This window comes from Artemia sp. Qi Xiang Cuo, chromosome 21 (assembly GCF_049724085.1).
Source record: "Artemia sp. Qi Xiang Cuo chromosome 21, ASM4972408v1, whole genome shotgun sequence".
NCBI classification, from domain to species: Eukaryota; Metazoa; Arthropoda; class Branchiopoda; order Anostraca; family Artemiidae; genus Artemia; species Artemia sp. Qi Xiang Cuo.
In genome coordinates this window covers 13,760,805-13,776,129 of record NC_142814.1, presented here as the reverse complement: position 1 = coordinate 13,776,129, position 15,325 = coordinate 13,760,805, and the positions used below count along the sequence as shown (strand labels likewise).

Here is a 15,325-nt window from a genome sequence, read left to right as displayed (position 1 = left end):
ATAATTAACCGAGTCAAACTCAAAACGAGCAGAAATTAATATAAGTTGGGCTCAAATCCCCTTTGCTTCCCAAGGACAGAACAAAATTTGCACCTTACTGAAAAAATACAAATGAATGTGCATTGTCAGTTTAATATACATATACTGATATTTAGTAATCAAAATGTTAATATTATTTGATTTATTAAAGTTATAAAAGTAAAAACATTTATATTTTTTTCAGTAAAGTGCAAATTATGTTCTGGCGTTGAGAAGGCATTAAAAGCGAAAAAACTACATCAGATTATTCTCAGTGAATTTAGCCAAGTTAGTAAAAACACAATGTTCCCTTGAATAATATAGGGTTGAAACTTTTACTTTTTGTCAACTAGCAGTAGAAATCAATATGTTTGTTAAAATAATAATACGAAAACAATGCTCAAAATACATACAATAAACTTGTCAACGACAAAGAATGCAATAGCTCTGAAAACAAAAACAAAATTTGAGACCATAATAAAAGTTGTAATTTTTTTATGTTGAATAAATTTTACATTATTTCAGTCATCCCTGCAGTATTTTCAATTGAAGTACCTGAGAAACCAGAGTTTTTTAAAATCTAAAATACACATATTCATTAACTGATTCAAATAAGAGATTAATAAACCAATAAATCTTGCATAATAGCTTAAAACAACAAATGTTTTAGCTAGCAGTTATACAGATAGTGGTTCTGAGCAAAAGGTGATCATATATACTTGAGCTAACTGAACCATTAGGCCCCCTCTTTCCGACAGACCTTCTGGTCCGCCATCATTGTTACGACTTATCTCTTCAGACAAGAGAACAAAGGGCGATGTTTACATTTCCTACAGCTTTCTTCAGTTTGTTGAGTCTAACTTCCTATGCAAGTCGTTCTATGACTTATTTGTTTCTAGCAAGATTTACGTTTGCCACTGGGAACAAGCCTAGAGAGAGCTCCCAAAACACCTAGTTTTTTATTTCCATAACATTAATGAAAGCATAACCCTCCCTCCCCATTTTCTAGGACCATTGGTTCAATAAATTTACCCCTGGGGAAAGAAAGAAATGAAAATCAACAGGCACCTGTGATCTTCCTTTCAGCAAGAATTACAAAATTCGGATTTTTTGTAGACAATCATCTATTTATAAAATTAATTTACAATAAACCGAATTAAGACAGTTTTCACTAGTATTCATCAGGCTTTTTTTCTGCATGAATTCTTTGATGACTAAATAAAGTGGAATATGAAGCAAAACATCTCTTACAAATATATCCAAGTCCAAATTAAAATTCAAATTACAAATGAAAAAAAAATTAAAAAATATCGCATTGGTAAGGTTTTTCTCCAGCGTGATTTGTTTGATGATAGGATGAACCAGAACTTGAAGTAAAACCTTTCCTACATAAATCACATTCGAAAGGTTTTACTCCAGTATGCGTTCCTTGATGATTCGAAAGGTAACTTTTTCGGTCGAATGTTTTGTCACATATATCAAATTCGAAATGTTTTTCATGTTTTTCACCAGTATACGTTCTTTGATGATAAGATAAACTAGATCTTGAGGTAAAACCCATCTTACATATATAACATTCAAAAGGCTTTTCTCCAGTATGAATTGCTTGATGATCTGAAAGATGGCTTTTTCGGCCGAATTTTTTGTCACATATGTCACATTTGAAAGGTTTTTCTCCAGTATGCTTTCTTTGATGTTCCGAAAGGGTGCTTTTTAGGCCGAATGTTTTGTCACATATACCACATTTGAAAGGTTTGTATACATTATGCGTTCTTTGATGATGAAATAAATTGATTTTTTGTTTGAAAGTTTTTTCACATATATCACATTTGAAAGATATTTCTCCAGTATGCGTCCTTTGATGAAGGAATAGAGCACTTTTTTGGCCGAATGTTTTGTCAAATATATCACATCTGTAAGGTCTTTCTATGAGTTCTATGATGATTTGTTAGAATTATTTTGTTGTCTAACTTTTTCTCATACATACTACATGTGACAGGTCTTTCTCCAGTGTTCGTTCTTTGATGATGGAAAAGGGCACTTTTTTGTCAAAATGTTTTGTCACATTTGACACATTCGAAAAACTTTTCTTCAGTGTGCGTTCTTTGATGATCCGAAAGTTAACTTTTTAGGTCGAATGTTTTGTCACATACATCACATTTGAAAAGTTTTTCGCGTTTTTCACCAGTATGCATTTTTTTATGATAAGATAAACTAGATCTTGAGGTAAAACCTATCTTACATATATCACATTCAAAAGGCTTTTCTCCAGAATGAGTTATTTGGTGATCTGAAAGATACCTTTTTTGGCCGAATGTTTTGTCACATATGTCACATTTGAAAAGCTTTTCTCTGGTATGAGTTATTTGATGAACTGAAAGATTGCTTTTTTGGCCGAATGTTTTATCACATATATCACATTTGAAAGGTTTTTCTCTCGTATGTGTTCTTTGATGATCCGAAAGGGTGGTTTTTAGGCCAAATAATTTATTACATATGTCACATTGGAAAGACTTCTCGACAGTATGAGTTTTTGGATGATAAGATAAACCATAACTTGATATAAAACCTTTTTTACAAATATCACATTCAAAAGGTTTTTCTCCAGCATGACTTCTTTGATGATTCAAAAGCGTCCTTTTTCGGCAGAATGTTTTCTCACATATATCACATTTGAAAGGTTTTTCTCCAGTGTGCGTTCTTTGATGCTGAGAAAGAGCGGTTTTCTGGCAGAATGCTTTGTCACATATATCGCATTTAAAAGGTTTTTCTCCAGTATGAGTTCTATGATGATTTGAAAGGGTGCTTTTTTTGCTGAATGTTTCGTCACATATGTCACATTTGAAAGATTTTTCTCCAGTATGCGTTATTTGATGCTTCGAAAGGGTGCTTTTCAGGCCGAATGTTTTGTCACATATGTCACATTTGAAAGGTTTTTCCCTGGTATGAGTTCTTTGATGATGAGATAAACCAGTACTTGAAGGAATACCTTCCTTACATATATCGCATTCAAAATATGTTTCCCCTGTGTGAGAAACCTCTTGTTTTTCCGTATCATTTTCAGCAAATACACAAATGTGACTTGCCATCTCATGTTGACAATTAAAATTGATTTCTGTTTTTAGACATATTTTTGTAAGACTTGGGCTGCTAGGTAATCCACATCTTTGTTTGCTACTATCATTATCATAGAACGCTCCAACAGAGTGAACTGAAATAATGTAAAATTGACTCAACATAAACCACAAAACCTTTTTTTTTTTAATTGAGAGACAACTCAGCTTTTAACATTTCAACCACACACATTTGAAATAAAATTAACTCTTACTTTGGTACAAACTTTATATACAAACTTTGGTACAAACTTTATTTGATGCATTATTCTTAGGTATGTAAGTAGGAATCTTGATAGGGAAGTAGGAATTCTTATGTGATTTCGTCACTGTTTTTGTTATAAAAATATATGACCAAATGATTTTGAAATCATTTGGAAAAATCATGACGTTTTGATTTTGAAAAAATCAAGACATTCCGGCGATCCGACAAATCAAGAATCAAAAATAAAGACGTTTCCGACAATCTGACAAATCATGAATCAAAAATCAAGACGTTTCCGGCAAATATGCGAATAAATCAAATTAATGTTTAATAGTTGCAATTAAAAAAAAAAAAAAAAACGAATCAAGGCACAATTGACATAATTCGTTTTAACATGACAAATATAAATATATATAATTATACAATATAACATATAATATACATACATAAATATAAAAACTAAATAAATATATAAATTAACAGAAAAAAATTATATAATATACGAAAAAATAATACAACAAACACATGCAATTATGAAAACCCTGAATTCAAACAGTCTTCATCCGTCTTTCAAAGCAAAGAGCTTCATATGGCCAAGAAGGCTTTAAGAAAAATCACTAAAAATGACCAGATAAGTTTAAGTCACTCCAACTACATCGATTGCACTCTACTTCCAATTCTAGAAGGGGCAATATCTATATTAAAAACCTGCTTTTATTTTAATTTTACAATCACCCTTGCATCATTGTGGCTGAATAAAACTCAAAAAATTATTAACTTCTTTGATGACAGTGTCGCATTAAAATAAAGTTAAAATAAAGCAGTTTTTGAAGAAAATGATTAGACTATGGAGTGGTATTAGCAATATTATTTAGGCATATTATAGTTATTGTGCACAGCTAAAACCAAATAAACTTACAGCTAAAGGTTTGCATCTAAAAAAAAAAAAAACATTTCATGTTTAAAACAAAAAGATTCTAATTTTTTCCAAAAGACAAACAAAAAAAAAATAAAAAAAAAATTTAGTTGTTTTGTTCAGCGGTTTAATTGCGATACAAAAATTTTTTTGTATTTATTAAAGCTACTATTTACCTAAATAGTTGTTTTAAAATGCAAGCATTGCACTCAGATCGAAAAAAAAACTGTCAAGATAGAAAAAAAAAATGAAAAAATCTTTCAGCCCCTGCCATAAGGGCAAAGGAAGTGTAAGATATGCCTTTTTATTAATGTTTTCGAGCATTTCAAGTTCACTTAACCTTAGCTTTTCACGAGACAGAACTGACATCAGAGGTTGGTAGGATTATTACTCGGATTAGTTATTAAGAGAAGTTACACTTGCTAATCCTAGAAAATGCAGGATTATTGACAATAAGTGACGTTATATAAACAAACAATATATAAACAAACAATTCAAATCTTTAGAAAATGGGGAAAATACGTGAAATTATCGCTTTTTGCTGAGAGCAAAAAGCGAAAACATTATGAAACGTGAAGCACCTTCCAGGGTTTATAAATAAGATGTGAATACAGTGGAGTACATGTAATTAATTTTGTTATTCAATCAGTCGCCTATGAAGTTTCAGTTAACATGTTGCGAGTTAAATATTTTTGATATCTTTTACGTATTACATTCGAGAGACAATATTGAGAGTATAAGCCAAATAAGAGGGGTGCTCGAACACAAATTTTGGACAGAAAAATATACAGAAGAAGATGACGACATGTCAATCATACCTTCATTGACCTCGCCATTAATGTTCAAATCTAGTTGAAGATGATCAGCATTATCTTGACTATCTGCGGAGATTCCCAGATAAAAAGCAAAAAAGTTGGCTTCATTTCCCGTAAATAAATTTGTATGTGTACTTGCAGACATATATTTATAATCATTTGAAGATGTATCTTCAGCTTTTATAAAAATTAGAATAAAAATCACACAAAAAACCTAACAACAAAACAAGCTGGTAACTAATGAAACATTAGAGTCCCAAAGTTTTTTTTGTATATAGTACTTAATTGATGGTAAAGGTAAATTGATCCTAGAGACTTCGTAAATTTATAAGGAAGAAGAACAGTAAAGGCTATGAAAAAGACATAATTTTTAAAATTAAACAGAATTGAGAGGATAATGGCCAATTATTCTAAATCTTGTCAAAAAGTTTCTTCGTCATAGTTGAAGCAATATCTGCTGGAGTCCACATGGTTGAAATTCTTCACTGAAGATCTTTAGTTACCTCTATTAAAACCCTGACAACATCCTATCTTAGCCTGTGCATCCCTGATGCGTATTTTTGTATACATTAATTTAAAAAACTTTTTCTACAAAACAAATTTTTTAAAGAGATGTATAGAGCTCCATTAAGCCAAGAATCAGCAAAAATGAAGTAAAATAATCTTCCAAGCGTAAAACTACCACAAATGACTATAAATAAATAAATGAAACTCAAAACGAACAGAAATTACAATAAATAGCCAAGTCAAATTCAAAACGAACAAAAATTACCATGAGTAGGGCTGATAACTGCCATGCCTTCTTAAGACCAGAACACAATTTGCGCTTTACTTAGAAAAATAAAAAACAACAAAAAAAACAAATGACCATGGATTGTCAGTTTAATTGACATATAACTGATATTTATTCCTTAGAAGTTTTGATAATTTTTTATTTATGAAAGAGACAAAAATGAAAACATTTTAAATATATTTTGTTTTAAGTAAAGCGTAAATTGTGTTCTGGTGTTGAGAAGGCATGGGGGTTATCAGCCTACTCATGTTAATTGTTGCTTGTGTCGAGTTTGACTTGACTATTTTTTGTAATATCTGTTAGTTTTAAGTTTCATTTATTTATTGATTGTGATTTGTGATAGTTTTACGCCTGGAAGATTTGACTTTAGTTTTGCTTATTCTTGGCTTAATGTAGCTCTTTTCTTTTCTTTGAAAAACTTGTTTTGTTGAAAAAGTTTTTTAAATTAATATCTGTTCGCTTCTTATGACAGAGGTCTTTTTCATGCGAAAAATAATATTTTATGTCTTTTAAGTTTTTTTTCTACCAGAATACTATGGTATGGGTTGATATTTGTATATTGGAGAAACTCTTTCAACAATTGTTAATCCTGACACAAACAGTATTTTTTTATTCAATTTTATAGCTTTTGAAGTTGACCTGAATAAGAAACTTAATATCACCCCCAAAATATTCTATCTATACTCTTTGACAACCTGGATACACTTACGCTGTTTTATTTATTAATATTGTAAGAGCGGAAGTAGTAATAGTAGTATCCCCAAAAGTTTCAATTTATTACCCCCAGTCGTGGTCGAAATAAGTCTTATGTTTCTTATTTGCAAACAAAAAAAAAAAGCCATTTTATTTATTTTAAGCAAAAAATATTTTTGAGTCATAATGGACCAATTGCATAAATGTGGAAGGTTAACATGCCTAATATCCCTAAGGACATAGTTGCTGGACCGTTCTACTATGCTGAACAAAATGGCTGTCTCAAAATATAAACTGGATGCGTATAGAAACTGAAGGGGCTTGAGAGAAGAGCTGCTTGTCCTCCAATCTCTTGTTACTCTTAAAAAAGGCACAAGAACTTTTAATTTTGAATTGAATTAGCACCTTTAAAAGTTTCAATGATATTTCTAGCTATTAAAGAGTGTTGCTGCCTATGATATTGCTTATAAGTCCTTTTGAAAACCTGCATTCCTACAGTTTTTTCCTTCAATTAAAACTCCTAAACGTTCTCTAGAAGTTTCATCTCAATACCTTTAGCGTCATTAGTTACATTAACTGTAGTGTTAGCAATAAAAGCATACATATAGTGCCTTCTGGCTAGTTAAAAATCCCCCACAACTTACCCCTAAAGGTCTAAATTAATTATACAAGCTGTTCCTCAGATATTGCTTTGTCACCTTTCTACAAGACTACATGCTCATACTTTTTATTTTATTTAGTTCAATGTCCATCTAAATATTCCTTAAAAGCTTTACCTTAATACCCGTAGCTTGCGCAGTAGCAATAGTTGTAGCAGTATAGGCATAACACCTTTGGTTTTTTAAGCATCCCCTTCCACAAATGGTGAAAATTTAAGCTTTATACATACAATCAACCATTCCTGAAGCATTTCTGATGCGTCCGCTTGACTACCTGTATGGGCATTGTGTGTTTTGATTTAGTTCCATACAGTTTCTATATATCCCAAATTTATCGCCTTAACGCCTTAATTTATTGCTTACTAGCAGTAATAGTAGCTATATAATGAATTGTAGTAGCCTAAGCATTAGTGGCAGTAGCAGTAATAGAGGTGGTAATAACAGTAACAGTAGTAGTAGTATGAGTAGAAGCAGAAGCATTAGGATGCAAATATTTTCTTTTGGTTAGTTCAATATCCGTCACAACAAGCCCTGTTAGTTTCAACTTCACACAACTAACTGTTGCTGTTGTGACTATTAACTGACAACCTGCATACAGAGGGCGTGTTCAGATTATGTTCATCTTCCCCCCTCAAAATTACTTAAAAATGTCACCTTCATGCCCTAAGGCATAGCTGAAATAGTAGTCACAGTAGCAGCACTGATATTACTAGTAATAGTATTAAATAGCGGTAGTACTACTAGCAGCAGTAGAACCCTTTTGACAATCCGTGTACACATAAAGTATTTTCATTTAGTTCAACACTCCCCTCAACATTATCTGAAAGACTCACCTGAATACCCTTCGTCTTCTTGGAAAGGGAAGTTCAAACATGCATACCTTTCTTAATAACATATACTATGTGTAAACAATGAACGATTACAGCCCTTGTCCTGAGGACTGTGGGGAGGTTGACATCCCCGACACTGGACCTTTCAACAATGCGGAACAAATTAGCTCTCTTAAAATTTTGATCGGATATATTTAGGGGAATGATTGGCTTGGGGTGGGGGGTGGGACTGACGTCCCTCCATTCACTTTTGACTTAAAAGTTGACTCTTAATTACATTTAAAATGTTTTAACATTTTTAACTTTAATAAATAAAAAATTATTAAAACTTTAAGGACTAAAAATATCAGTATATGCATGCTAAACTAACAATCCACAGCCATTTTTTTAAGTAAAGTGAAAATTACACTCTAGTCTTGAGAAGGTATGGGGGTTGTCAAAGACATAATTTCGAGACCTTTCAACTACGTTGAAGAAAATGGCTATCTCAAAATTTTGATTTTTGTGTTTTGTGAATTGATGGGCGTGGGGGGGGGGGGCTTGTTGTCCTTCAATACCTTTTGACAATTAAAAAGGGCACTAGCCCTTTCAATTTCCAATCAAATGACCTCTTCGAAGTTTCTACGACAACAAATGGCCATCTCAAAACTTCTATCTGATGAATTTCGGAAAAATACAAAGTGTGTGGGGGGGGGGCTTATCCACCCTCCGATACCTCTGAATCTTAAAACGGCCACTGGAACTTCTGATTACCAATCCAATGAGTCCCCTCCAAAGTTTATACGATCACAATTTCTATACATACTTTATATGCCCCCAGTGCATAACTTACAACCCTTGCCCCGAGGGCTCTGGGAGGATTGTCATCCTCAAAGGCATAATTTCCGGACCTTTCATTTACGTTGAACAAAATGGCTATCTAAAAATTTTGATTAGATGTGTTTGGGGAAATAGTGGGCGTGGGAGGGGGGTTAGTTACCCTACAATAACTCGACCATTTAAAAGGGCACTAGCCCTTTCAATTTCCAATCGAATGAGCTCTTTTCGAAGTTTTAACGACAACAAATGGTCATCTCAAAATTTCTATCGGATGCATTTCGGGAAAACCTTCCAATCACTCTAAATCTTAAAAAGGGCACTAAAACTTCTGATTACCAATCCAATGAGCCCCTCCGAAGTTTATAAGATCACCCTTTATATATATGCCTTATATACCCAGGGGGAAAAACTTACAAACCTTGCCCTGAGGGCTCTGGGAGGGTTGTCATCCTCAAAGACGCAATTTCCGGACCTTTCATTTACGTTGAACAAAATGGCTATCTAAAAATTTTGATTGGTGTGTTTGGAAAAACGGTGGGCGTGGGAGCGGGGAGGGGTTAGTTTCCCTCCAATCCTTTTTGACTATCAAAAAGGGCACTAGCCATTTCAATTTCCAATCGAATGAGCCTTTTTGAAGTTTCTACGACAACAAATGGCCATCTCAAAATTTCTATCAGATGCATTAAGAGAAAATATTAGGTGTGTGTGTGGGGGGGGGGGGGGGTATCCACCCTCCCATTACTCTGAATCTCAAAAAGGGCACTAAAACTTCTTATTAGAACACCAATAAGCCCCCACCGAAGTTTATATGATGACCTTTTCTATACAACCCTTATAGGCCCCCAGGGCATAACTTCCCCCCCTTGCCCGGTGGGCTGTTTAGGGGGGGGGGTCATCTTCAAATAAATAATTTCTGAACCTTTCAACTACGTTGAACAAAAAGGCTATCTCAAAATTTTGATTGGATGTGTTTGGGGAAATGGTGGGTGTTGTAGGGGGTAGAAGATTAACACGAATGTGAGCAACCCCCCCCCCCCCAGAAAAATTTATGCTTCCAATTCAGTTAACCTTTTGTGTCGAAGCTAGTCGCCTGGCATGGGTGCCCATAGGGGGAGGGGACAGGAGGGGGCACCAGCCTGTTTCAAGTGACTCATTAACTTTCGTCTTATTCATCAATGGCTACTAGCCTGAGAAAATTTGTCTGATTTTAAAAAAGGTGGAAAGACCCTTTTGACCTGAAAATTACATCATCAGATTCAGCGTATCAAAGAACCCCACTGTAGATGTTTCAAGCTCATGTTTGCAAGAATGTGGAATTTTGTAATTTTTAGTTGTTCTCCAAACATTTTCGAATATTAAAAAGGGCACTTTGCCCTTTCAATTTTCAATCGAATGAGCCCTTTTTGAAATTTCTACGACAACTCCTTCAATACGAAGTGCCCTGGTCTGAAACAAAGAAAAAAGAACCCCAAAATACAAATAAATAATACTTTGTGTTCACATCGTTCTTTACATAGGCAGCGCTATTGCGCTGCCTATGATAGCCCCCAATTTATGTATATATATATATATATATATATATATATATATATATATATATATATATATATATATATATATATATATATATATATATATATATATATATACATATATACCAGGGCGAAGTGCCCTGGTCGAATATAGTGCCCTGCCCTGGCCTGGAATATACCAGGGCGAATATAGACCAGGGCGAAGTGCCCTGGTCTAAAACAAAGAAAAAAGAACCCCAAAATACAAGTAAATAATACATTGTGTTCACATCGCTCTTTACATAGGCAGCGCTATTGCGCTGCCTATGATAGCCCCCATATATATATATATATATATATATATATATATATATATATATATATATATATATATATATATATATATATAACAGTTCGTGGTAACGAACTGTAAGTAAGGAGCGACCCGGCTAACCGAAACTCTAAAAACTGGAATTTTGGTACCAATAGATACATCAAAAGAATCAGATTTTAATTTTGATTTCAAATATAAAAGTTTCATTAAGTTTAGTCTTACCCATCAAACGTTAAACGCCAGAGAAAATTTGGCTGATTTTTGAAAAAAGGGTTATAGAACCTTACTGAAATTCACACCATCATATTCAGCGTATCAGAGAACCCTACTGTAGAGGTTTCAAGCTCCTATCTACAAAAATGTGGAATTTTGCATTTTTTGCCAGAAGAAAGATCACGTGTTTATTTGTTTTTTTTTTGTTTTTTTATTTCCCAGGGGTAATCGTATTGACCCAGTGGTCCTAGAATATCGTAAGAGGGCTCATTGGAACGGAAATTAAAAGTTCTAGCGCCTTTTTTAAGTGACAAAAAAATGGAGGGCAACTAGGTCCCCTCCCACACTAATTTTTTTCTCAAAGTCACCCAATTAAAATTTTGAGACAGCCATTTTGTTTAACATAGTCGAAAATCTAATAAATATGTCTTTTACGATGACTTAATCCCCCACAGTTCCCAGGGGAAGGGCTGCAAGTTATGAACTTTGCCCATTGCTTGCATATTGTATTGGTTATTGGGAAGTATACAGATATTTTCAGGAAGAATTTTTTTTGGTGGGGGGAGGGGGCTGGAGGAGGGGGTTACTCGGGAGAATCTTTCCGTGGAGGATGTTTCTTTGGGGTAAGGGACATTTCTATGAAGGGGGCGCCGGATTTCCAAGCATTACTTAAAAAACGATCAGAAATTAAATTAAAAAAAACAAGTTTTTTCAACTGAAAGTAAGAAGCAACATTAGAACTTAAAACGAACAGAAATTATTACGTATATGAGGGGGTTCTCCCCCAAGTCAATACCTCGCTCTTTACGCTACAGTTTTTTTTTTTTTAGTGCTTTCAAAAGAGCTATCTTTTCTAATTAAACGGCCTTTGTGATTCAGGGGTGTGTGAATTAAATTTTTTTTTAACTTTTAACGTAAAGAGCGTGGTATTGACTAAGAGGAGAACCCCATCATATACGTAATAACATATACGTAAAAAAAACAATAAAAAAAAACAAGCGATACGGCTCAATAGTAAGCGAAACTTTTAAAAACGGAACTTTGATGTCAATAAATGTATCAAAAGAATGGGCTTATAATGCTGATTCTAAATATACAAATTTTGTTAAGTTTAGTATTACTCATCAAAGGCTACGAGCCTGAGAAAACTTACCTGATTTTTTAAAGAGGGGGGAAACATCCCCTAAAAGTGAAAGAATTTTAATGAAAATCACTGTCAGATTCAGCGTATCAGAAAACCCTATGACATAGATTTCAAGCTCATATCTGCAAAAATCTGCAACTTCGTATTTTTTTTTCCAGAAGAAAAATATACGAATATAGAAGTTCGTTACGTAAGTTAATTTGTAAATTACGTCAGAACCAAATTTAGAGACAGCCATTTAGCAAAATGAAAGTAAAATTTTTATGCAAATTTTGTTTACATATTCAATGACGGCGAGCCAAAATAAAAGCTGCATTAACTAAAAAACGATCAGAAATTAAATAAAAAAAACAAGTTTTTTAAACTGAAAGTAAGAAGCGACATTAAAACTTAAAACGAACAGAAATTATTCCGTATATGAAAGGGGCTGTCCCTCCTCAACGCCTCGCTCTTTACGCTAAAGTTTGACTCTGTCTCACAACTTTATTTTTTAAAACAATAAAAAACTTTAGCGTAAAGAGCGAGGCATTGGGGAGGGGACAGCCCCTTTCATATACGGAATAATTTCTGTTCGTTTTAAGTTTTAATGTCGCTCCTTACTTTCAGTTTAAAAAACTTGTTTTTTTTATTTAATCAAACATAGAAGGGTGTTGCAATGGACAATGAAAACTCGGAATCCAGAAATATACAGCTCAATTCTTCTTTCTTCTTTGTAGGATTATTACTAGAAACGGTTTGGATTAATTGTTAGAAAAGTTACACCTCCTAATCCTGAAAAATGAAGGATTATAATGAGTTACGTCATATAAAAAACCGAAAATTCAATTTTTTCCAAAATGTGACAAATACACAAAAATTATACGCAGAGAACAAAAAAGGACAATAATTGTAAAATGCAAAAACCTTCAGGAGTTCATACATAACACCTTCAGTGGGTATATATATATATATATATATAAAGGGGAGTACTCGGTTGTTATCCCTATTTGCCTATAACATTTCAGTTAACAAGTTGCCAGATAAATATTGTTGTTATCTTTTACGAATTACATCCCAGGAACTTAGTATTAAGCAGATAAGGGGGATGCTCGAACGCACAAATTTCAGACAGGCAAACATGCAGAAGAAGACGAGGACATCTTAAGCATACCTTTTCCCCCGTCAATGATCAACTCCTGTGTTAAGTTTGTTTTGACAATCTGCAAAGATGCCAGCATAAACAGAAGAAAAAACTGGATTTATTTCCCATAAATAACTTCGGATATAGAATTGCAAAAATATCGTTATTATAATTTGAGGATGTATCTCAAGCTTCTACAAAAATTAGAATAAAAATCACAAAGAAATCCTTACAACTAAACAAGCTGGTAACTTATAAAACCTTTAGATAGCTAAAAAATTAATTGATGCTTAATTGATGAGTAAAATTAAAATGATCCCAAAGATTTTGTAAATTTATAGGGAAGAAGAAGAATAAAAGCTTTTTTTTTTACTTTATTGCTATATTCACGGCGCAACGTACTTAACGGTATCTGATATGTTGCTATACATTTATCTTGTTCTAACATCTCAAGATTTCAAATGTCTTTTGAACTTTCTTTTGAAGGAGTCAACAGATGGATTTGCAGGAATAATATCCCAAGCAAGATCGTTCCAGACAGAAGTGCAGTGCCGATGAAGCTAATCCTCAAGTATTAGATTCTCGGTGTGTCCTTTAGATAATTGAACCGAGCTGTATGCCTTCTTGTCTGCCTTGACAGCTGGACAAAGGGGGCACAATGCAAGAGAGCCTGTCTGAGGAAAGCGAATTCGTGTAGTTATAGAAAACGGCCATTATATCAATCTTTCACTTTAGAGGCTGAAGCAAGTCATGTGTAGAGGAACAGCCCAACTTATTTGCCCTATTCTAGAGTGGTCCCGACAGCGTTTTCGGGGCACCAGCATATAGCGGGTATCCATATTCATCTCTAGGTCTGATACAGGACTTGCAGTGGGATAATCGAGCTGGATGGAAAGTTTTTGAAACGAAGAGTAACTCCCAGCTTTCTTGCGCAGGAGGTTATTACCCGGTCAAGATTGTTATTCCAAGAGAGATCGGTGTAAAAATGAATACCCAGTAGACAAAGCTCGTCGACTTTCTTCGTATTCCCATTTCTGAAAATGAAGCTGGAGTGATCAGGTGGCAACTTTGAAGGGGAAATAAGCCTTGCGAGGTTGTGTCCAATGTCGTTTATGTAGATGAGGAAAAGCGCAGGTCCCAAGACGAACCCTGGGGAGCCCCTGCTTTGACTGGATATTAGCGAGAAACAAACGCGTCGACGAAAATCCCCAGTGAATAATCAAAATGACAGCTCTCAATCACTTTTAATAGACATCCACGAACACAATACGCATGGATTTTCTTTAGCAGGCAACAATGCCATACTCAGTCGAAAGCTTTAGCGATGTCGAATGACAATAGCCTAATGTCATACTCAATTGCCAGAAGTTCGATCCAATCCTGATGCTGGGCAACTAGGGAGTCTAATATTGAGCTTGAGATTTTACCAGAGATGCTCTCATAGACTTTGCCAACGTAAAAGAGGAGGCTAATAGGCCTATAGCAGCCCACGTGTGTTGGCTTAGAGTAGGTATAACACGGGTGGGCTTCCATGTTTTTGGGAAGGTTCCGAAGTGAAAGCTTATTAAGAAGAGCAATGATAAAGTTCCAGCTAGTTGGGCATTGCAGGATTTGAGGACATTTGGTATGTTGTCAGGACCTGTTGCTTTGGTCACATGAAGATGCCACAAAATGCGAAGAATCTTAGGAGTAGAAAAATTGACACGATCCAGGACTGTATTAGTTAGGTCGAAGGTATCTCTACATTTCTCTACAGTCGTCATCAAGATTTGAGAATTCAGCAAAAGGCTTAGAAAGAGCTTCAGCCTTTGACCGGGGTTCTTGCACCACAGTGCTGTTAATCGATAGAGACCAAATTGAAGTCCCATTGAACGACGGTAAAGCCTCATTGACAATTATCCACCAATTGTTTGCCGAAGCATGTCTAAGCCCGGTAGCGAATATCACCTTAAACTGAAACCAGGACAGCAGCATTTTTGCGTGTGTTAATGAATGCAATTCTGTCTTTTTCACTCTTTAAAAGTAGCCATCACTTGCGTGCCTTTTGCTTTGCTCGGATAGCCTTCTTACACTAGGCGTTGAACCAAGATTTATCCTTACTGAACACCTGGATCCGTTTTGATGGGGTATATTTTTCGACAC

The 15,325-nt window shown here is 34.4% G+C and overlaps 1 pseudogene; it reads right to left on the bottom strand.

Annotated features, from left to right (window-relative positions):
* Positions 1-515: 515 nt before the first annotated feature.
* Positions 516-15,072, bottom strand: LOC148939260 (uncharacterized; annotated as a pseudogene).
* Positions 15,073-15,325: the final 253 nt, after the last annotated feature.